This window comes from Papio anubis, chromosome 16 (assembly GCF_008728515.1).
Source record: "Papio anubis isolate 15944 chromosome 16, Panubis1.0, whole genome shotgun sequence".
NCBI classification, from domain to species: Eukaryota; Metazoa; Chordata; class Mammalia; order Primates; family Cercopithecidae; genus Papio; species Papio anubis.
Genome location: NC_044991.1, coordinates 39,778,760 through 39,803,585, shown reverse-complemented (window position 1 = coordinate 39,803,585; position 24,826 = coordinate 39,778,760). Strand labels below are relative to the sequence as shown.

General features: G+C 41.3%; 1 protein-coding gene and 1 non-coding gene across 6 annotated transcripts in view; one reads left to right on the top strand and one right to left on the bottom strand.

The window, feature by feature from the left end:
• DTD1 (D-aminoacyl-tRNA deacylase 1) overlaps positions 1-24,826 on the top strand; it is a 172,124-nt gene that overhangs the window by 8,970 nt on the left and 138,328 nt on the right. The window lies entirely within an intron of this gene.
• LOC116270902 lies at positions 9,103-9,223 on the bottom strand. Its single transcript, XR_004179207.1, has one exon. It is a non-coding gene; the product is annotated as a U6atac minor spliceosomal RNA (small nuclear RNA).

The window sequence follows — 24,826 nt, the reverse complement described above, 5'->3', positions numbered from 1 at the left end:
TGATTGTTTAGCTTAGCTGGAATATGTCATTTTAAGTTCTAGTAGCCATATTTAAAAAAGTAAAAAGAAACAGGTGAAATTAATTTTAAAAATATATTTTATTTAACTGAATATGTTCAAAATATGATTTTACTATGTAATCGTTATAAACAATGATGAGGTAGTTTACATTCTCTCTCTCTCTTTTTTTTTTTTTTTTTCTAAATAAAGACTTTATTTGATTAGAGCAGTTTTAGGTTCACAGTAAAATTGAGAGGAAGGTACAGAGATATTCCATATGTCCCTGCCCCCACATGCATAGCCTCACTCATAATCAACATCCCGCATTAGAGTGGTGCATTTGTTACAACTGATGAACCTAAATTCATTGTTGGATTATAACAATTGTTCATGGTGCATCGTTATCACCCACAGTCTCCTGTTTACACTAGGGTTCACTCTGATATTCTGTGGTTTGGGCACATTTATAACAACATGTGTCCACCATTACAGTATCATACAGAGTATTTTTAATTTTTATGATTTTTTTTCTTTTTCTGTTCTGGCTTCTCAATAAGATTTTTTTAACCTAGTCTCATAGACTCTGTCTTTTAGTAGATGAGAGAAAGTGTGTGTGTGTGTGTGTGTGTGTGCGTGCATGTGCGTAGAGACAGGAGGAGCTGTAGATGGTTTTTTTGTTCTTGTAATGGTTATTTCAAAGTTACCATTCATAAATAGTTACAAAATTTTCTATCAAAATTTAAGAGGATCTTAGTATATTTGAACATCCCCTTTTCCTTTCTGGTTCCACTTTTTAAAATGGCTTTATTGAGATATAATACACATACTATACAATTCACCCATTTAAAGTGTACAAGTCAATTTTTTTAGTTTTTTCAGAGTTGTGCAACCATTGCCACAATCTAATTTTACGACACTTTTGTCCCCCTTAAAAGGAATCCTGTACTTATCAACAGTGCTGGCCTACTCCCCACTCTCTTCTCTGTTGCCCCAGTCCTAGGCAGCCACTAATCTACTCTCCATCTCTTTAGATTTGTCTATTCTGAACATTTTATGTAAATAGAATTATATAATGTGTGGTTTTCTTCCTGGCTTCTTTCACTTAGCATAATGTTTTCAAGGTTCATCCATGTTGCCACTTTTCTTTTCATCATAATCATAATCACTTCTAATCATAATTTATTTATAATCTGTAACTGGCTGTATTTGATAATATATTTTATCGATTTCTGTGGCCACCAACCTGTCTTGCTTCCTTCTTTGGGCTCTTCTTTCTGAAGCACATTCTGTGATATATCAGTTGTTTACTAAGAGTCTGTTAGTGGAACATAGCCATTGTAGGTTTTAAAATGTTTTTATTTTGCCTTAATTCTTTATGATTGCTTAGCTGGGCATGGAATCCTAGCCTGACATTTCTTTTCTGGTAAAATTTTGTCTTTTTTTAAAAAAATTATTCTTATACTTTAAGTTCTGGGGTACATGTGCAGAATGTGCAGGTTTGTCACATAGGTATACATGTGCCATGGTGGTTTGCTGCACCCATCCACCCGTCACCTACATTAGTTATTTCTCCTAATGCTATCCCTCCCCTAGCCCCCCACCCCTCAACAGGCCCTGGTGTGTCCATGTATTCTCCTTGTTCAACTCCCACTTATTTGTGAGAACATGAGGTGTTTGGTTTTCTGTTCTTGTGATAGTTTGCTGAGAATGATGGTTTCCAGCTTCATCCGTGTCCCTGCAAAGGACATGAACTCATCCTTTTTTATGGCTGCACAGTATTCCATGGTGTGTATGTGCCACATTTTCTTTATCCAGTCTATCACTGATGGACATTTGGGTTGATTCCAAGTCTTTGCTATTGTAAGTAGTGCTGCAGTAAACATACGTGTGCATGTGTGTTTATAGTAGAATGATTTATAGTCCTTTGGGTATATACTCAGTAATGGTAATTTTTAGTAAAAATCCTCTGTGCTCTGGCTATTCATCTCTCTCTCTTCCCTAACTCCTGTCAACCACTGATCTTTTTACTGCCTCCATAGTTTTGCCATTTTTAGAATGTCATATAGTTGGAATAATATAGTGTGTAGCCTTTTCTGATTGGCTTCTTTGACTTAGTAGTATGCATTTAAAGTTTCTCTTTTCATGGCTTAATAGCTCATTTTGTATTAGCACTGAATGATGTTCTGTAGTCTGGAGATACCACAGTTTATTCACTTACTGAAGGATATCTTGATTGTTTCCAAGTTTAGGCAGTTATGAATAAAGCCGCTATAAACATATGTGTTTTCTTATTTTTTATTTATTTTATTTTTTGAGATGGAGTTTTGCTCTGTTGCCCAGGCTGGAGTGCAGTAGTGTGATCTCGGCTCACTGCAACCTCTGCTTCATGGGTTCAAGTGATTCTCCTGCCTCAGCCTGCCGAGTAGCTGGGATTACAGGTGCCTGCCACCACACCTGGCTAATTTTTGTATTTGTAGTAGAGATGGGGTTTTGCCATGTTGGCCAGGTAGGTCTTGAACTCCTGACCTCAGGTAATCCACCCACCTCAGCCTCCCAAAGTTCTGGGATTACAGGTGTGAGCCACCATGCCTGGCCAAACATCTGTGTTTATAGCAGGTTTTGTATGTATATAAGTTTTCAGCTCTTTTGTGCAAATACCAAGAAATGCAATTGCTAGACTTAATAAGAGTATGTTTAGTTTGTCAGGAAGCTGCCAAACTGTCTTGCAAAGTGGCAGGATCATTTTGCGTTCCTACCAGTAATGAATGAGAGTTCCTGTTGCTCTCCATTCTTGCTAGTATTTGATGTTGTCATTGTTTTGGATTTTGGCCATTCTAATAGGTAGGTAGTGATACCTCATTTTAATTTGCATTTCCCTGATGACATACGATATGGAACATTTTTTCATATGCTTATTTACTATCTATATGTCATCTTTGGTGAGGTATCTGTTAAGGTCCTTGGCCCATTTTGAAAAATTGGATTGTTTTCTTACTGTGTTTTAAGAGTTCTTTCTATATTTTGGATACTAGTCCTTTATCAGATATGTCTTTTGCAAATATTCAACTGGCAAATATTTATCCTTTATCAGATATGTCTTCTGTGACTATTCAATTTGCAAATATTTATCCTTTATAGGATATGTCTTTTGTAAATATTTTTTTCAATCTGTGGCTTGTCTTTTCATTCTCTTAACAGTGCCTTTCATGGAGAGGAAAGTTTTAATTTTAACAATGCTCAGCTTATCAATTCTTATTTTCATAGATTGTGCCTTTGGTGTTGTATCTGAAAAGTCATCATCCTACCCAACAAAATCTAGATTTTTTTCCTGCTATCTTCCAGGAGCTTTATAGGTTTGCATTTTACATTTAGGCCTATGATTCATTTCAGATAATTTTTGTGAAGGGTCTGTGGTCTTTGTCTAGATGCATTTTTTTGTATGTGGATATCCAGTTATTCCAACATCATTTGTTGAAAAGACCCCTTGCTCCATTGTATTGCCTTTGCTCCTTTGTCAAAGATCAATTCACTGTATTTATCAGGGTCGAATTCTGGGCTCTCTGTTCTGTTCCATTGGTCTGTTTCTCTCTTCTTTCATTAATACCACACTGTCTTATTTATTGTAGCTTTATTATAAGTATTGAAGTCGTATAGTGTCAGCCCTCTAACTTTGTTCTTCTCTTTTAATATTTGTTTTGACCATTCTGGGTCTTTTGCCTCCCCATATAAACTTCAGAATCAGTTTGTTGATACCTGCAAAATAACTTGCTGGATTTAGATTGGGATTGCATTGAGTCTAAAGATCAAGTTGGGAAGAACTGACACCTTGACTGTATTGAATCTCTCTATGAACATGGAATATCTCTCCATTTATTTAGTGCTCTGATGTCTTTAATCACTTCTTTAAATTTTCTTACATAGATCTTCTACTTTTTTTTAGATTTATACCTAAGTATTTCATTCTGGGGGATGCTAATGTAAATGGTATTGTGTTTTTAATTTCAAATTCCACTTGTTCATTGCTGGTATATAGGAAAGTGATTGACTTTTGTGTCCTGCAGCCTTGCTATAATCACTGCCTGGCTTCAGTTTTTTTTGTTTAGTGTTTAGGATTTTCTTCTTGGATGATCATGTCATCTGCAAACAGAGACAGTTTTATTTTTCTGTTTAATTCCTTTTCTTTCCTTATTTCGTTAGCTAGGACTTCCAGTCCAGTGCTGGAAAGAGTGGTGAGTGGGGTATCCTTGGCTTCTTTCTGCTCTTAGTGGGAAAGCTTCTAGTTTCCCACTGTTAAGTATGATGTTAGCTGTAGGTTTTTTGAAGATACTGTTTATCAAGTTGAAGAAGTTCCCCCCAGCCAGGTGCGGTGGCTCACGCCTGTAATCCTAGCACTTTGGGAAGCTGAGGTGGTCAGATCTTCTGAAGTCAGGAGTTTGAGACCAGCCTGGGCAACATGGGAAACCCCATTTCTACTAAAAATACAAAAATTAGCCAGGCATGGTAGCATGCACCTGTAATCCCAGTTACTTGGGAGGCTGAGGCAGGAGAATCCCTTGAACCTGGGAGGCGGAGGTTGCAGTGAGCCGAGATTACACCACTCTACTCCAGCCTGGATGACAGAGTGAGACTCTGTCTCCAGAAAAAAAAAAAAAAAGCCATTCCTAGTTTACTGAGAGTTTCTATCATGACTGGATGTTAAATTTCATCACATGCTTTTTCTGTGTTTATGGATGTGATGATGTGATTTTTCTTCTTTAGCTTGATTGATTAATTGATTTTTGAATTGAACCAGCTTTGCATACCTGGGATAAATCCCACTTGATCATGGTATATAATTCTTTTTATACATTGTTGGATTCTATTTGCTTTTTGTTGAGGATTTTTGTGTCTGTATTAATGAGAGGTATTGGACTGCTGTCCAGGCTGGAGTGCAGTGGTACAATCTTGGCTCTGCAACCTCTGCCTTCTGGGTTCAAACGATTCTCATGCCTCAGCCTCCTGAGTAGCTGGGATCCAGGTATGTGCCACCACACCTGGCTAATTTTTGTATTTTTAGTAGAGACAGGGTTTCACCATGTTGGCCAGGCTGGTTTCGAATTCCTGACTTCAAGTGATCTACACGCCTAGGCCCCAAAGTGCTGGAATTACATGCATGAGCCACTGCACCTGGCTCTTGTAATTTCTTTATCTGGTTTCTGTATTAGGGTAGATTCTGGCTCCATAGAATGAGTTAGGAAGTATCCCTACTGCTTCTATCTTCTGAAAGAGATAGATTGTAGAGAATTGGTATAATTTATTCTTTAAATGTTTGATAGAATTCACCAATGAACCCATCTGGGCCTGGTGCTTTCTTTTTGAAAGGTTATTAAATATTGATTCAATTTCCTCAATGGACATAGGTCTATCCAAATTGTCTATTTCTTCTTCTTTCTTTCTTTTTTTTTTTTTGAGATGGAGTCTAGCTTGGTCACCCAGGCTGGAGTGCAGTGGCGTGATCTTAGCTCACTGCACCCTCCGCCTCCCAGGTTCAAGCGATTTTCCTGCCTCAGCCTTTTGAGTAGCTGGGATTACAGGTGCGTGCTACATGCCCAGCTAATTTTTGTATTTTTAGTAGAGAAGGGATTTCATCATGTTGGCTGAGCTGGTCTCAAACTCCTGACCTCAGGTGATGCACCCGCCTCGGCCTCCCAAAGTGCTGGGATTACAGGCATGAGCCACTGCACCCAACCTGTCTGTTTCTTCTTGTGAGAGTTTTGGCAGATTGTACCTTTCAAGAAATTGGTCTTTTCTTAATTAATTTATTTTTTTTCTTTGAGAACCCTGAGAAACTAAGGGAATTGGTCTTTTTGTCTAAGTTATCAAATTTGTGGATATAGAGTTGTTCGTGGTATCCCTTTACCCTCTTTTTAATGTCCATGGGCTCTGTAGTGATGTCCTCTATTTCATTTTTGATATTGGTGATTTGTGTTCTCTTTTTTTTCTTAATTATCCTTTCTAGAAGCTTATTGACTTTATTTTTTCAAAGAGCCAGCTTTTGGTTTGATTTTCTCTACTGATTTCCTATTGTCAATATAATTGATTTGTGCTCTACTTTTAAAAAAAATTTTATATGCTAATATTCTCTGTATTGTTCCAATTTTTGTATATGTGCTACTGAAGCAAGCACTCTGCTCTAATTTTTATTATTGATTTTCTTCTGCTTACTTTGCATTTAATTGCTCTTGTTTTTCTAGTTTCCTAAGGAGGAAACCTAGATTATTGATTTTAGTTCTTTCTTCTTTTCTAATATACACATTTAGTGCTATAAGTTTCTCTTTTCCCCACTTTTGTGCTAAGAATTTTGTAATAAGTCTTCAAAACCTCATGTGTAGTTTATACTTAACAATTCAGACCAGCCACATTTCAAGCGTCCAATAGCCATGTATAGGTCATGGCTGTCATATTGGATAATGTAGATTTAGGTCTCTGCTTATCTGTTTCTTTTTGGGTATGCCAACCTAGTTTGACTAATCAAGACTTAGCTAGAAAATATCTCAGAATAATGGTCCTGGTTTTCAGGAGAGCTATGATTCTGTAAAGACTTTTTAAAAGAGTCATTCATTTCTCGTTTCTTTCCCTGTTTCTGGGGATAAATTGCACTAAATATTATAATATTTTACCTTTTTCTTCAAGGTTACTAGAAAACATACTCATAGGTCTTCATGGAGAAATACATAAGAAAAAATTTTTTTTTTAAATTAGAAAACATAGCCTACTTTGGTAATGCAGTTCATTTTGAGCCCTTCCTAAGTAGAATGTCTCTTTCAGTGTTGAACTGCAGTATCTGTTGCTCTAGTTACACCCTTTTGTAAACAGTTATTATTATTATTATAATTATTATGTTTTTAGACAGGATCTCACTCTGTCACCCAGGCTGGAATGCAGTGGTACGAGATCTCTGCTCACTACAACCTTCACCTTCTGGGCTCAGGTGATCCTCCTATCTCAGCCTCTCAAGTTGCTGGGACCACAGGCACGTGCCACCACACTTGGCTAATTTTTTTTGCATTTTTTTTTTTTTAGTAGAAATGGTGTTTCACTATGTTGCCAAGTCTGGTCTTGAACTCCTGGGCTCAAGCAATCCACCTGACATGGCCACCCAAAGTGCAGGGATTACAGGCGTAAGCCACCAAGCCCATCCTACTTGTTAACTCTTTAGTGTTTCCTATGCTTTCACTTTCTCTCTCTGGATTAAACAAACCCAGATTATTATTATTATTATTATATATATATATTTTTTGAGACGGAGTCTCGCTCTGCCGCCCAGGCTGGAGTGCAGTGGCCGGATCTCAGCTCACTGCAAGCTCCGCCTCCCAGGTTCACGCCATTCTCCTGCCTCAGCCTCCAGAGTAGTTGGGACTACAGGCACCCGCCACCTCGCCCGGCTAGTTTTTTGTATTTTTTAGTAGAGACGGGGTTTCACCGTATTAGCCAGGATGGTCTCGATCTCCTGACCTCGTGATCCGCCTGTCTCGGCCTCCCAAAGTGCTGGGATTACAGGCTTGAGCCACCGCGCCCGGCCAGATTATTTTTATTAGGCCTATTTTCAACCTTAATTAATGACATTTATGAAAAATTTTTTGAAGCTCTGTAGCAGAGCCCACATTGAGGATTGTCAGCTCATTCAATGTGCTCATGTTTAGATGGGTGATATTCCTACTCCTCCTTGGCATTTCCTTTTAATTCTCTTCCTACTTGTAAAAGATGTCCAGTTGCTATAAGAATACATGGATTCTAGATGAACAGAACATTCCCACCATAATTCAAATCCCACACTTACTTGGGTTCTGATAGAACAAAATAGATTTGCCTCTCCTGGAAATATCCAAATTTAGAACTCCATTTACAAGTCTGGTCATGGAGGTCTCCAGTGGTTTTTCCTACCGCGTGTCCACTGGGATCCTTCAAATGGTTTGCTGCAAACATGTTTCTTCACAGAATGAGTTATTAAGTCAAGTCCTCTGAGTAATTATTTTTCTTTTCTGAGACAAGGATTAGATGCTGCCAGCATTGTTCTTCTCTGCTTGCAGGTGTTTATGGAATCATTCCATTTTTGAGTAATCTCAGATGAGTTTTAGAATACTCTAAAGTCCCTTGAAACATAGATGAAAGCAAGGAATATCAGAAAAGCATAAGTGAAGGCATTTTAAATGGGTAAACATTTATAGTTGTTAAGGAATGCTTGAATGAAAGCAAAACTGCTTTCATCTACATTTTTAAAGAGGAGTGTTTATTATTATTGGGTGTTTGTATTCCTAAAAACACCTTTTATTTATTTCTTTCTTTTTGAGAGAGAGGGTCTTGCTATGTTACCTAGGCTGGGCTTGAAGTCCTGGGCTCAAGTGATCCTTTTTCCTCAGCCTCCCAAGCTGGGACTACAGATGATGTGCCACCACACCTGGCATACTTTTTAAAATAATCGATATTTTTATATAGGTAATTATATGAAGTGCCTGGGGCAATCATAAATAATTTCATAATGGATCAGAATTTAAGCTTATGGTATATAATACATCTGGTCATTTTGATGAAAAATTGACATAAATTATAAACAGTTTTTTTTAAAGGATTTTAAAATTACAATTTAATGCATTTTGGAAAAGCAAATGTAGAATGACTTGGGCTTATAAAACCAGAATTTATGATTGGGTATGGTGGCTCATGCCTGTAATCCCAGCACTTTGGGAGGCCAAGGTGGGTGGATTGCTTGAGCCCAGGAATTCAAGACCAGCCTGGGCAATATGACAAAACCTCGTCTGTACAAAAAATGCAAAAAAATTAGCCACACACGGGGGTTGCATGCCTCTAGTCCCAGCTATTCAGGAGGCTGAGGTGTGTGGATCACTTGAGCACAGGAGATTGAGGCTGCAGTGAGCTGAGATGGTACTGCTGCACTCCAGCCTGGGTGACAGAGCGAGACCCTGTCTCAAAACAAAACAGAAAACACCAGAATGTACAATTCTGTGACTAGTCAAAGACAAATCATAGAACTATTTTGATTACAAGTGCAAAGTAATTTTAATGTTGGTTATAGATTTACTTTCTTATTCCCCTAATAAGAGTCAAAAATCATGGTTAGATGCTACGAAGTAGGTGGCAATGCCTTAACCTGATGCATGTTGTCAGGCCCGAGGGCCCCTTCCATCCTTGTCAAGGGCTAACCTTCTGTCCTTTCATATAGCGTATACAGTTTTAATCAAAATTTATTTCCAAATGTTTTGAACTTCCAGAAGTCCTACAATTATATCAACAGTGTGTCACATTTTCTTTTGGCCTTATCTCTTTTACAGCCTCCAATGAAACAAAATGCATAGAGCATGCGTTACACATTTGCTGTCTTTTGATTAATTTTGAGAATTTGGCTTCTAGCTCCAGTATGAAAAGACTGTGAGCCCAAGGGACGTTGGAATGCAGATGAAATGCTAAATACATTTTCTTTATTTTTGGATTTTTAAGACCACTTCAGCCACTTTAAAACGTAAAGTTTAATTAGATTTAACATTTTTTTACTCCCTTCTCCTTTCCTAAGTGAAATTTTATTTTACATTTATATTTGATTTGTTTCTCTTACTTGTTGTTAGTGACAGAGAGAAGATCGTTGTCCCCTTTGTTCCTTATCTGTGTTCCTCACATCCCTGCCAGAGGAGGGGATTAGGGACATTTTCTCATCTGCCACAGCTCTTCCCACATGGTCCCTGCTGTGGTGCATGTGCGGACAGCAGGCCAGCTCTTTTGGCTCCTGTAGTTTTATGGCCTGCTTGGTAATATAACCCCAAGCTCTTTCACTTGTTCTGTATACAGTGGAACCCTGGAGGGGAAACTAGTTACGGTTTGGTCCTCACACATGTTTATTATTATTATTATTACTATTAAGATAGAGTCTTGCGCTGTCACCCAGGCTAGAGTGCAGTGGCGCGATGTCAGCTCACTCCAACCTCCGCCTCCCGGGTTCAAGCGATTCTCCTGCCTCAGCCTCCTGAGTAGCTGGGATTGCAGGCGCCCACCACCGTGCCTGGCTAATTAATTTTTGTGTTTTTAGTAGAGACGGGGTTTCACCATCTTGGCCAGGCTGGTCTCGACTTTCTGACCTTGTGATCCACCTGCCTTAAGTGCTGGGATTACAGGGGTGAGCCACCGTGCCCGGCCCATACATGTTTATTATTATTGTTAGTTAATAACATGCCAAAATACCTCTGTTGAGGGCTTGTTATACAGGCCCTGTGCAAAGCAAACACTCTTTCATTCGTTATCTCGTTGAATCCTCACAACAATCCTAAGAGGTGAATATGAGGATTACTGCCATTCTGTAGGTGAGGTGCAGCAGGGTAACCTATGGAAGGTCACTCAGCACATAAATGGCAAAGCCTGGACTTGAACCAGCAGCTGTCTCTAGAACCTGAGCTTCACTGATATCTTTGCTTCACTGTAAAATTCACATCTTCTTGGCCTTTTCTGTTATCTTTCTTTTCTTTTATTTTGAGACAGTCTCGCTTTGTCGCCCAGGCTGGAGTGCACTGGCGCACTCTGGGCTCACTGCAACCTCCTCCTCGCAGGTTCAAGCGATTCTCCTGCCTCAGCCTCCTGAGTAGCTGGGACTACAGGTGCCTGCCACCACACCGGGCTAATTTTTGTATTTTGAGTAGAGACAGGGTTTCACCATGTTGGCCAGGTTGGTCTGGAACTCCTGACCTCAAGTGATCTGCCCACCTCCGCCTCCTAAAGTGCCAGGATTACAGGCGTGAGCCACTGCGCCTGGCCCTTTTCTATTATCTTTTTGTATTTATTGAGTCTACTGGGACTTTCCTGCCTTCTCCGTCATGATCAAGGAAATCAGCGGAGGGGTTTTTGGGCCTCATTTGGGCCTAGGAAGGGGTGCAGTGTGCCCTGAGGCCAGAGTGTCCTTCCTCTCTGAGCAGTGATATTCATCCAGGGTTTTAGTCCTGTTTCTGCTGCAGAAGATGTTATTGGTTCCATTCAAGTCAGTTTTGTGACTTATCCGTCAACAAGACACTTTATCTGTCAGCCCTTGTGCTAGGCTCTGGGTATATAGTGCCAAGTAAGAGTGATGCAGTTCCTGTCCTGAAGGAGCTCATGGTCTAGAGAAGAGAGATACTAAACCAGTGTGGCTGTTTCTGCTGCAGCGTGGTAAACGTTCCTAAGAAACCTCCTGCTCTGTAAAACCGCTGCTAAAACTCTCAGGGCTTATGGGAAAAATGGAGTTAATAGCAGAATGCCAAAGTCCTGTGGCTGGGTTGGAAAGCAGTAGGCACTTGTTTTTTATTTTAATAAGATATTTTTAGGGGCTTCTGCTGCCAGTGCTTAGGGCTTTTTTGCTGAAGGCCGTCATTTTATTCCCACTATTCTGGCTCTCCTTGTCTGAGAAAACCCACCTCTGCCCAGATACAGCCTCTGTGGTATATGCACTTTCATTTACCAGTTGTATATGAGCGATTCTCCTTTCAGAAACAAGTGTCCACAGAACCTTCTGAGGTGACTGGTGTGGTGCATGCTTTGAGGGAGTGTTAGGGATGAATAACAGGGTTAGGTGCTAAGGTGGTGGCTGCACATGTGCTTGGGTATGATATTGCCAGAGCTGTGTGTAGGTCATTTGTTGAATCTTCCTGACTCATCAAACCAATCCCCATGCAGAATGTTGTTGAGCTTTGTGCCTGTATGTGGGTATGTGCTGTTGCCCCTCGTTAAATATTGACTGGTGTGCTGTTTAAATTGGAAACACCCCCACTGTTTTTCTTTTATATTTTACATAAAGTGTAAAAGATTGGAGACAATTTCGCCATGTTGCGCAGGCTGGTCTCAAACTCCTGGGCTTAAGTGATCTGCCTGCCTTGGCCTCCCAAAGTCCTGGGATTACAGGTGTGAGCCACTGCATCCGGCCTATTTTTTTTTTTTTAAACTCTCTGAGCCTCTTCTTCTATTGTAATGACCTGGGGCACTGGACAGACCAGCCTCAGAGGAGAGATCAGGTTTTCCCAGCATGCTCCTGCTCAAGCACTGAGCATCCCACATCCCTAGAAACCCTTAAGTCCTGGGCAAACTAGGATGACTGGACACCCACAGAAGCAGCCCTGTGGCAGTGCAGTTCTCAGGAAAACCTGGGCCAGGTGATATCCTGAATGCATTGTGTAAAAATGCACTCCTCTTTGCATAGGAGACAAGGTAGGGATAGGATGAACATCAGGGCAGGAGGATTAGCTGTCTGCTTCGGCTAGAGAAATGACAGAGTTCATGGCCAGGTCCCCAGTAAAGCCGCTAGAGTATCCAGCTCTAGGCAGGTGCGTGACTGGCCTGAGCAGGTTCAAGAAGTTCAGGGACAGACTTGGATGGAGGAATGGAAGAGAGACCACATTGCTGAAAAACACTGTTGGCAATCTGGCAACTTGGTCATCTGGTGCACTGGCTGACTTCTATGTTTGTTAGCGGCAAAGACAGCCGGGAGAGATATTTAAGCTGAGATGAGAAGGATGAGAGAAGCTGCAGGCTGTAGTATCAGGAAGTGTTTTTGTGTGGGCCCATTTAGAGGCTTTTCCTGTGTCCCAGCAAGCTCCCTAGGCTTGCACACATTTTCCCTTCTCCCTCCCTCCTTCCCTTCCTGTCTTCCTTCCTCCTGCTCACTCTTTCTTCCACTCTCCTTCAATCCCTTCCTTCCTTTCTTCCTTCTAAAATGGCCTTCTAAAATCTTCCTTCTAAAATCTTCCCCTTTCTACTCTCCTGCCCCTACTCCTCCCCACTTCTCATCCTCAGCCTCGCCATGTTACTGGGCTCCTCCCAACCTGGTGGTCTCAGGGCAGTTGGCTTCATAACATGGTGCTGGCTTCCTTCACAGTGAGCATTGCAAGAGCAGGTGTCCCAAGATGGTAACAGATGTGCTGATCCCTTCAGACCAGGCCTGGAAAGTGGCACAGCCTCACTTCTGTCATACAGTGTTGGTCAAAGCAGTCTCACAGCCTACCCAGATTCAAGGGAAGGGGATACAGTCCCACCCTGCAATGGCAGGAGTGTCAAAGAGTTTGCAGCCATCTCTAGTCTTCCACAGCTCATAACCCTGCTGCTCTCAAAGGGTGGAACTTTCCTCATTTCATGGCTGTTTCTCAAATCATTGCTTTAGGGGAAAAACTCTAGTGCATAGTCCTATCATATTTTCCATTCTACTGAGAATGAGCTAAAGGTTGAGGGTGCATTATTGGGTCCCCAGACTGACTGAATAGGCACAGGAAACTGGGTCACTTGTGTCCTCTGCAGCCCCTCAGGGATCTCCAGCCTTCACATGAATGCTGAAGGCCTCATTTGACAGGAGGCATTGAACACTCTCCAAGTTGAGTGTTAAACATGCATTGCTTTTATAGTTAGAAAAAAAAAAAAAGTTAAACCAAAATGGAATAGTGGAGAAGAGCAACCTCCGCTCAAGCTTCTAGTTCCAGCTCTGAGGCGTTTGTAATGGGCTCAGGAAAACATTCACCGGTCAGCTTTGTTCAGCAAATCAGAAGCAGCTGCAGTATTCAAAAGGATTACCTGTATATTCTCTGCTGGGCCTGATTTGTTGTGGGCGTCTAAGAGCTAGAGAAATGTGGACACACATGTTAGGAGAGCAGCAGTTTATGACCGCTTCTGCTCTGTGTGCTCCGTGGGGCGTCCATGATGCCCGTGCCTCTCCCACTTCATAATGCAAAAAGGTGCCAGGAGCTGGAAGACCACGTCTAGTTTTTGTTTTGTGCTTGGTACTTGATTTCTGTGGATTTGTTTAATTTTCTAATGTTTACTATTTAAAGCATTTTAACAGCATGAGTGAACTTTCAGTGGAAGCCTGTTTTATATACTTTGGCAAAGACTATGATGCCAAAGGCATTATTTTTCTTGTAAATTTAGGAAATTACAACGTGGGATCGTGTCTTCATTGTTAATGAATGGTAGGGTTGGCAGACTGGTCCAGGCTGATGCTCTTGTGTAAAAGTTTGACACAGATGTCCAACTGATTTTGGCCAAATAGGTTTATATTTTCTCTCATTCTTTTCTTTCACTCTATTCACTATTTGCTTACTGACTTCCATATTTATTCCTGCATGTCACTTTTTTGGTCTTACACTTACATCATCTCCATAGCTACAATTTAGCATCCCTTTTCCCAAATGTATCCACTTTCATTATTAAACTCTATCTTTTCATGATTTCCTTGATGTGCTTAGTTGATTATCTATTGTGAACAGCAACCTGATCTTGCCAGTTCTCCCTTCCCCTACCTAAAATAACCATGGTCACCCTAAAAGCAATGTCAGCCACCACAGTGGCTCACGCCTGTAATCCCAGCACTTTGGGAGGTCGAAGCAGGAGAATCACTTCAGCCCAGGAGTTCTAGACCAGCCTGGGCAACATAGCAAGACCCCATCTCTACAAAAAAAAAAAAGAAAAAAAAAAAAAAAGAAAAGAAAAGAAAAAATTAGCTGAGTGTGGTGGTGCACGCCTGTAGTCCCAGCTACTTGAGAGGCTGAGTCAGGAGATTGCTTGAGCCCAGGAGTTCAAGGCCGCAGCAAGCTATGGTCACGCTGCTGCACTCTAGCCTGGGTGATGGAGTAAGACCCTGTCTCTAAAAAAATTTTTTTTTAAAAAGCAGTGTCAGTGGTATGGTGGGGTTTTGCACTCCTGCAATAATGGCAGCGTGCCTTATGCACAGCAGGTGCTTTGTTATTTTGTGCAATGAATTCCTCTGGGTCTCAGGAGATGAGGACTGGCCCATTTTGGTGACCTTGCCATCCTTTCTATTCTTTCCATTCTCTCTGGGCTCTTTCCCCCTCCTGTCCTTATTCTCCTTCCTCTCTTTTATCTCATTTCCTGAATTTCGTCCACACTTCTGACCATGAATTGCAGGATCAGTTCTTTCTCCTTGCCCAAGAGTCTATTATGGCAATTCAGTTGGAAGAAATAAAGACAAATTTTAAAAGAAGATACAGGCATAGGTAGAAAGAAACTTCTGTTCACTGTTGTTACAATCCAAGTAAGTAAGGTGACTTGGGATGCAAGGAAAAGTCTGAATCATTCAACAGGAGGAATGGGAAGAGTTCAAAACCTTATTGATTCAGGGACTATGAATTCAGGAAAAAAAAAAAAATAGAATATATTATATTCTATATATATAATTTTTTGTAATGTATATATATAATATAATGTATATACATATACACACATATATATTTGTGACCATATATATGAGGGTTTACTTCTGGACTCTCAGTTCTATTTCATTGTTCTATGTTTCTGTCCTTACACAGTACCATACTGTTTTGATTACTGTAACTTTGTAGTAAGTTTTGAAATTGGGAGGTGTGAGTCCTCTAACTTTATTCTTCTAATTAATGCTTGAATAGGTAGTATGATGAGGTAGTTCAAATATCAAAATGATATGAAAAGGTCTAAATTGGAAAGGTTTGCTCTCATTCGTGTCTCTGTCCAGCCTGTTTTGCTTGCTCTCTAGAGATAATCACTTTTATTAATTTTTTCTATCCATCTATCCATTTGCAAATGTGAGCAAATATGAATTTTTAAAAAATATTTCCCTTTCTATACAAAAGGTATGATGTGAGGTACTGTTTTGTATCTTGGCTTTAAAAAAATTTTCACAGTGTGTCCTAGAGATTATTTTCTTTTCTTTTTTTTTTTTTTTTTTTTGAGATGGAGTCTCGCTCTGTCGCCCAGGCTGGAGTGCAGTGGCCAGATCTCAGCTCACTGCAAGCTCCGCCTCCCGGGTTCAAGCCATTCTCCTGCCTCAGCCTCCCGAGTAGCTGGGACTACAGGCGTCCGCCACCACGCCCAGCTAGTTTTTTGTATTTTTTTAGTAGAGACGGGGTTTCACCGTGTTAGCCAGGATGGTCTCGATCTCCTGACCTTGTGATCCGCCTGTCTCGGCCTCCCAAAATGCTGGGATTACAGGCTTGAGCCACCGCGCCCGGCCCGAGATTATTTTCATACCAGTTCATAGAGACTTCTTTTTTTTTCTTTTCTATTCTGAACAAATTAAATCTCTCTTTTTAAACTGCTGTGTACTGTTCTATGGCAGGACTATAGCCTGGCTTATTTAATAGATCTTGTATTGTTGGACTCCTGGGTTATTTCTCATTTTTGTCTCTTAAAAATAGTGACATGATGAATACAGTTGTACGTGTGCCACTTCATATGCAGTCGGGAGATACCTGTTGGAGAAATTCTCAGAAATGGGATAGATGGTGCCAGATAGCTGTTTGTAGGCACCGCACCTTTCTGCAGTGTAAGACTACCATATTTCTCCTAGCTCTGTTGGCAGAGTGTATTTTGAACTTCTAGAATTTCACCCATCTAATAGATATCCCATTGTAGTTTTAATGTACAGTGTGTGGTTGGACATTTTTTCAGATGTTTGACTGATTTGTATTTCCTTTTCTCTTAGCTGTTTACGTGCTTTGTCCTTTTTTTGTTGTTTTTTTGAGACAGGATCTGGCTCTTTGTCATCCAGGCTGGAATGTAGTGGCAGCGTGATCATGGGTCACTGCAGCCTTGACCTCCCAGGCTAAAGCAATCCTCCCACCTCAGCCTCCTGAGTAGCTGGGACCACAGGCATGTACAACCATGCCCAGCTAATATATATAAAAATTATATATATAAATACATATGTAATATTAATACATATTAATACGCATATAATAATACAAACATTGTATATACATACATATATGTGTATATATGTTTACATATATATGTATACATATAGAGACATATATAATTATATACACACACACACACATATATATATAAAATTTTTTTTTTTTTGAGATGGAATTTTGTTCTTCTTGCCCAGGCTGGAGTGTAATGGCATCATCTTGGCTCACTACAACCTCTACTTCCCTGGTTCAAGTGATACTCCTGCCTCAGCCTCCTGAGTAGCTGGGATTACAGGCATCCACCACCACACCCAACTAATTTTTGTATTTTTAGTAGAGATGGGGTTTTACCATGTTGGCCAGGCTTGTCTCGAACTCCTGATCTCAGGTATTCCACCTGCTTCGGCCTTCCAAAGTGCTGGGATCACAGGCGTGAGTCACCGTGCCTGGCTATTTTTATACTTTGTAGAGACAGGGTCTCACTATGTTACCCAGGCTGGTCTCAAGTTCCTAGGCTCAAGCTATCTTCCCACCTTAGCCTCCGAAGTGCTGGGATTACAGGCATGAACTACCTCCCCTGGCCTGTTCATTTTTTCTGTGAAGTTATTTGTCAGGGTTTTTATTTCTTTGAGTGCTTTATACATGCTATGAGTTGTGAATATCTTTCTCTATTTTGTCATTTACTCTTTGACCTTGCTTAAGGGACTGCTGGGTAGACAATTTTGATCCTTAAGCAGTAGATTGTCAATTTTTTGAAATGGCTGCTGGCTTTTGAATCAAGTTTCCTATGATTCATATGACATTTTCTACTCCAAAATTACAAAGAAATTTGGCTATTTTCCCCTCTCCTGCTTTTTTTTTTTTTTTTTTTTTTTGGAGATGAGTCTCACTCTGTCACCCAGACTGGAGTGCGGTGGTGCAATCTTGGCTCACTGCAACCTCTGCCTCCTGGATTCTCCTGCCTCAGCCTCCTGAGTAGCTGGGACTACAGGCACATACCGCCACGCCCGGCTAATTCTTTATATTTTAGTAAAGACAGGATTTCACCGTGTTGCCCAGGCTGGTCTCGAACTCCTGAGCTCAGGCTATCTGCCTGCCTCGGCCTCCCAAAGTGCTGGGATTACAGGCGTGAGCCATCACACTTGGCCTCCTCTTCTGCTTTTTTGCTTTCATTTTTTACTTTGAAATCTTTTATCTGTTTGTAGTTTATCCCATATAAATGTAAAGCATGGATTGAACACTTATCTTTTTCTTCAGGTATTTACTAAATGGCTTCCCAAAACTATTTATTTAAAAAGCCGCCTTTAGCTTTACTAATTTGAGTTTCTGACTTTATCTTCCAGTAAATTCTTGTATGTATTTTTGAACTTTTAAACTTTATTATTTTTAGTTTATAATTTTAATTTAAAAAAACTTCCATTCACTGAAAAAATTTGCTTTCTATCCTTTTTGTCCATCTGTCTTATCTGTTTATATGCTGAACACACTCTTTTAGTTATTGAGGATTTTTACTATGCTTTCCTATCAGGTAAGGTTAATTTCTCCCACATTGTTCTTTAGAGTTTTTCCTAGCTCTTCTTAAATGTTTATTTTTTCATATGAATTTTTAAATCAGCTTATATACTTCCAGAAAGTAATCATATTATTTTTACCTGGAGTGTGTTAAATTTATGAATTCTCTGGGTCCCTGCATTAGACACATTAAGGTTGGCTGCCTGTTTACATATCCCTACTTGGGTGTCTAAGAGACCCCCAAACTCAATGTGTCTAACCCTGACCTCTTAATTTCACTTCCTAACCCCAAACCATCACACTGTCAGCTTACCTATCTCAGTTGGTGGCAACGCCAGCCTTCTAGTGGCTTGGGCAAACAACTGAACCAACTAAAATGCTGGATGGAATATATTTCTTTAATTCTTTTGTATTTCATTTTATTCATTTTTATTTTTAAAAACTTTCCTACAGCTTTCATAGGCTCTTTTTTTTTTTTTTTTTTTTTTTTTTTTTGAGATAGGGTCTCATTCTGTCACCCAGGCTAGAGTACAGTGTTATGATCATAGCTCACTGCAGCCTTGAGCTCCTGGGCTCAAGCAATCCTCCTGCCTTAGCCTCAAAGTACCTGGGACTATGGGCATGTGCCACCATACTTAATTTAAAGAAAAAAATTTTTAAGAGGTAGAGTATTGCCATGTTGCCCAGGCTGGTCTTTAACTCCTGGTTCAAGTGATCCTCCTGCCTCTCAGCCTCCCAAATACCTGGAACTATAGGTGCATGCCACCACGCCTGGCTGTTAACTTTTTATTTTGAAATAATTTAGGCTTACAGAAAAGTTCGACAAATAATAAGCTTCATCCAACTTCTATTGATAACATCTTACATAGTACAGTTATCAAAATGAGGAAATTAACACTGGTAACATACTATTGGCTAAACTACAGACCTTATTTGAATTTTGCCAGTTGTCCCACTGATGTCCTTTTTTCTGGTCCAGGATTCAATCCAGAATTCCAAACTGCGTTTAGTTGTTGCAGCTTCTTAGTCTCTCCCAAAATGTGGTGATTGCCTTGTCTTTCCTTGTTTTTCATAACGTTGCCACTTTTGAAGAGTCACTTATTTTGTCAGTTTGTAGAATGTCCTTCATTATGTGTCTGCCTGATGTCTTCTCATGATTAAAGTTAGGCATTTTTTGACAGGAATACTACGAAAGTGATCTTGTACCCTTCTCAGTGCATCGTGTTGGGGCACATGATGTTGACGTGTCTCGTTATTTGCCAGATTTTTCTCTGTCAAGTTACTGTTTTCCACTTTGTAATTGGTCAGTGTTTCTTGTGGAGATAATTTGAGACTATGCAAATATCCTGTTACTCAACCTGCTCCCACTCACTAATTTTAGCCTCCATTCATGGTCTTTGCCTATAACACTTATTACTGAAGTACTTGCTTAATCAATCCATCTTTTTTGTTTGAAATGTTTATTCCATATATATTTTGCATTAGAAATGTAAAAATAAATTAGGACTTTAAAAACATCTTTTGTATTTTTAATAATGGTTATACTCTTTTTTTTTTTTTTTTTTTTTTTTAGACGGAGTCTCGCTCTGCCGCCCAGGCTGGAGTGCAATGGCCAGATCTCAGCTCACTGCAAGCTCCGCCTCCCGGGTTCACGCCATTCTCCTGCCTCAGCCTCCCGAGTAGCTGGGACTACAGGCGCCCGCCACCGCGCCCGGCTAGTTTTTTGTATTTTTTAGTAGAGACGGGGTTTCACCGTGTTAGCCAGGATGGTCTCGATCTCCTGACCTCGTGATCCGCCTGTCTCGGCCTCCCAAAGTGCTGGGATTACAGGCTTGAGCCACCGCGCCCAGCCCGGTTATACTCTTAAATAATCTGTGTATGCTAAAACGGCTGGGTGAATCTCATTATCTTGGTTAGCCTTCAATTACTAGCTCCAGGACATCTTGGCTAATATATTTACTTTTTAAAAGAAACTTTTTGGGCAAGGCGCAGTGGCTCATGCCTGTAATCCCAGCATTTGGGAGGCTGAGGCAGGCAGATCACAAGGTCAGGAGATCGAGACCATCCTGGCTAACACGGTGAAACCCTGTCTCTACTAAAAATACAAAAAATTAGCTGGGCATGGTGGTGGGTGCCTGTAGTCCAGCTACTCGGGAGGCTGAAGCAGGAGAATGGCGTGAACCCGGGAGGCGGAGCTTGCAGTGAGCCAAGATCGCGCCATTGCACTCCAGCCTGGGTGACAGAGCGAGACTCCGTCTCAAAAAAAAAAAGAAAAAAATAAATAAATAAATAAAAGAAATGCGTTTCCTAATCGTGAGCCATGCTGATTAAACCTTCCCTGGCCACTGCATAGTGTTCTTCTAATATATGCCTACAAGAAATTTCCCAAGTGTTGTTAGTGTAGAATTTTTGCATCTGTATTCAAAGGAGAAATTTGTCTATGCTTTAAAAAATATTCCTGTCTAATTTTAGTGTGAGGGTGATACTGGCCTTGCAGAACAAAGTAGAAAGCTTTACATCTTTTTCTGTGGTCTGGACCAATTTAAATCACATAGGCATTACTGCTTAATAGAACTTGTTAGTGATCTTTTTGGGCTGGATTCCTTGGCTATTGCTCTGGTCAGTTTCCCAACATCCCTCAAGTTCCTCTGGGCAGTGAACTTTACTTGTCGTCTCCTTCACAGCTGGATTTTCCAATTTATTGAAAGACAATTTTATAGATTTTTAAAATGGTTTTGAAAGATCTCTATATCTAGAATCACATTCATTTTCTCATGTGGTTTGGTTGTATTTCCCCCCTTTTTTTCTTAATCAGCGTTTTTAGTTTTTTTGGTATTTCATTGTTTTGCTTTAATCTTCTTCACTCTTTTCCCTTCATCTTCTTCGCTTTAATGAGTGTTTGATTTATTTGGTTTGTTTTCCTAGTTTCTTATTTCATTCGGTTTTAGTCTTATTTTCTAATAAATGCACTTATGGGGTGAAACTTCAGAATTTGGTGTGGCTCCTCCTCCCCACATCTGGTTTATCAGCAAATCCTGTTTGCCTCACCTGGGACATACATGCACATGGAAGCTGAGAGCAGAGCGCCACTTCTACACCCACCCTGGCACAGGCCATCTGCATCTCTCATCTGAATTTTTGTGACAGCCTCTTAATGGGCCTCCTGCCTCCAGCTGGGTCTCCTTTCAGGCCATACCCAACACAGCAGCCTGAGTGAGCCAATTCTCCCGTGTATTCTATGGTACTATAATAATAACATACTTTTAACTTAGGAAAACTTACAGGGATCACTTTGTCTTACTTCTCAACAATAATTACAAGAAGAACTGTACATGCATGTGTGTGTGTGTGTGTGTAGAGACAGAAAAAGAGCATGCACAATAGAGGGCATGCTACTCCAGGGACTGTCTCATGGGGGTGACAGGAACTGATGGAAGGTGGTTCTGAGCAGAGGCTCACTCTGGCCGTGGGGCTGCCCTGTCAGGGAAGGAAGCCTTACCAACTCAGACCAGTCTACCTTGGAGCCTTTGTTAGGCTGCTCCTGCTGTGTCTTTTGTCTCTGGAGGCTCTGAACTGGGTCAGAACCTTGCCATGAAGCCCTTCCAAGGCCACTCTGCTCCCAAGGTGAAGACTTATTCCCTAGGCTGATTCCCAAGCCGTGTACAGCCACAATGCCCAGCCCAGCACACCAGAGCTGCTGCAGTGAGGTTAAGTGACAATATACTGCAATAGTAAAATACATGAGAAACTCATAATAAAATGCCAGCAACATGGAAATGCACTGGATTTGAATGCAGACCCTATCCCATTATCACAGTCCCAGGGAGAAATTACAGGCCAAGATTAAAACGTAATCAAATCCAAAAGCTTTGAAGACCAAAGGAAGTAAGATATGAAATCACATCCCATGACCTCATGAGCTCAGAAGCCACCTTCCCTGCTGTTCTTTGTGGAAGGGTGTCCATGCTCGATTGAGTTTGGGTTCATGCAGCAGCCTTGTCCAAGCCATGTCTGAGATGTGTCATACAGGTGTCCTTGTAGGTCCTTTGGGGGCCTCAAACACTGCATCATCTTCACACAGGCTTCCTTGAGCCTCAGTTAGACAACCATACAGCCTTCAACCCTACAGAGTTACCCCAGGCAGAGTGATGTCAAGGACCCCAGCAGGGCCCAGAGATACCTGAGCAAAGTTTGATAATCAGGGAGCTCCTTGCCTTGGATCTCTTGTTGCACAACAAGGCTACCTTAATTGCCTTGAATTTATGACCTCAGCATGTAGGCATAGTTGGGAATTTAACTTCCCAGCTAAAGGTGAATTTTGGTCCTAGGCATTTAGCATCCTAATGTTTATTTCTTCTCATGGCTTTGACACTCTTTAGTTTGGAGTTGAGGGTGGCCCTGTTAGTGAAAGGTGCCCTCGCTTTTCCATCATTAGGTATTTTGGGTCCCCCAATGCTTCTTGCTACAAAGTTCCAGGCTTGAGACACTTGTTTCCAAGAAATGAATCTTTTGTAGACACCACCCTCAGATGTAGACACCACCTCTGTGCAGTTGCAGAGCCAAGCAGAGAACCCTGATAAGGGGAGCCCAAAGCCTGGGAAGAAGCCACAAGAGCCCCAGGTCTGCCTTTCCAGTTCCCTCCATGGCCCCGAGTATGAAATGGAGTCAGACCTAGGCCTAGCCCTCAAACTGTGAGAAAATCAGCTGCCAGGGCCTGAAGGGCCTATAATGTACCCATTTGCTGACGAAACAGATATTTTCACCTCCAAGTCACTTAGGACATGTCATTCCCAGTGCTACTGGTCTCTGCCTAAGGCCTCAGAACCTTTGCCTCAGCTTTCCAGGCACCTTTGGGCCAGGCCTCTGCTGCTGTGTTGTTCCAGCGGTGGTTCACTGGCACTGGCCCAGCCTCTGGGGCACTGGGGGTGCCAAGGAACACTCCTGTCTCTGTAGAAGCAGCTCTGTACTTGAGGACAGAGCCACCATGGATGCTAGCGGCTTCCAGAGTCATACTCCCAAAGACTCTAGGCACAATCCTGCACATCCAGATCAAACTCTTCTAGCAGGTGGTGGCTCCAGCCTGGCCCCAGGCTTATTTTGAACCCCGCGATGCCACTCATTTGCTGAATTTCTTGATGTTCCAGCCTGTAACCCACTGTTGGGGTTTCCATTAGTAACAGCCTCCTGCCTACTCAGGTTCTGAACAGATTGAAACTAGAACGAAGAGGAAACCTGCAGGGTGAGAATGCTTCCTTGGTGGCAGAGAACTGCCTTTAGGGGATGTGCTTAGATGGGTTGGCCTGAGGCTCATTGTCTAGTGCCCATGTCCCATACTGGTCCCCAGAGGTTGGCTGAGGTTCAGCCCAGTCGTGGCCACACAGGGCCAGCTCTGGAGAGCAGAGAATGTGGGCTTGTTCCCAGCCAGGCCAAGAAGCAATGGTACATGGCTTTTGTTCTCCCCATTTTTCTTTCAGAGTATACTTTTTTGACAGTATTTTTCTGTCCCATCCCTGCAATTTGGACACTACCATGGACAGTGGTAGGCATGACAATAGTAATAATAGTGACTATGATTTCCTGTACACTCACTGTGCTGGCCTGTGTACTAACCTGTGTGCACCTTTGTAACCATCCCAGGACAACTGTCCTGTTGTACCAGAACAAACTGGGGCCCAGAGAGGTGGTGTGAGCCTTCTTGGCTGGCGGCAAAAGTCAGTGAAGCATTGTCCAAAGGGACGTGGACACCAGTTTTTGTAGCTACACAGGCAATCTGCAGGGAGGCACTCTGGTTTGCAGCTGTTAGGACCTTGGAAAGTTCTGCTGGAGATGAGTTCATGGGTGATTAGGCTCCAGCTGAGAGCTTTCCTGCTTTAAACATGCAGCATAAGTGTGTTTAACACGTGCTTAACCTGCAGCTCTGGGTAGAAAGAACCCTGGGACTTAATATTCAAGAACAACTTGACTATATCACCGTAGGAGCCCAGATGTCGTTTTATAGATATGCTTTTGTGTGTGTGTGTGTGTTTTTAAAAATGTGTTTATTTTCCCTGGCTAGCATAATTCCTCTTGGGGGCTTTACCCTTTGATCTGGGCTGGAAAAAAAAGTTACCATTTTAAGATCTCTTAAAACATGTCTTTGGATTTATCATCTGTACAGATGGAAATTCACATAATAGTTCTATTCTTAACTGAAGAAAAAGAGGAAGAGAAAATAAATTTCCTGCTATTTGGAATGATAAACAAGGTGAAGCATATGCTGTATATCCTGGCAACAGAAATTCAAGATCGGAAATAATTCCTGTCCTCTTGAGCCTGCCTTCAGCCTCCCTGAGGAGAGCAGTGACTGAAATTTTCTACTAATTGTAGCCGTAATTTTAGCATGCAATTAAACACATGATTTCCTTCTCAGCTGATGTCTTTTTAGTTAGTCTGACATGGATAAGACAAAAGCTCTGTTGATTTGAACGCCACTTTAATCTGATAGGAGGTCATGGAAAGTCATCATTATTTAAGCACCTTTGACCATCCAGTAGGATCTAGATTAATCTTGCTGATAAACATGGCCAGCAGCTTGGGTCCTTCTGATACAATTTCCAATGCTACTGTCTGTGGGCCAAAGAAAGCTGTCTGTT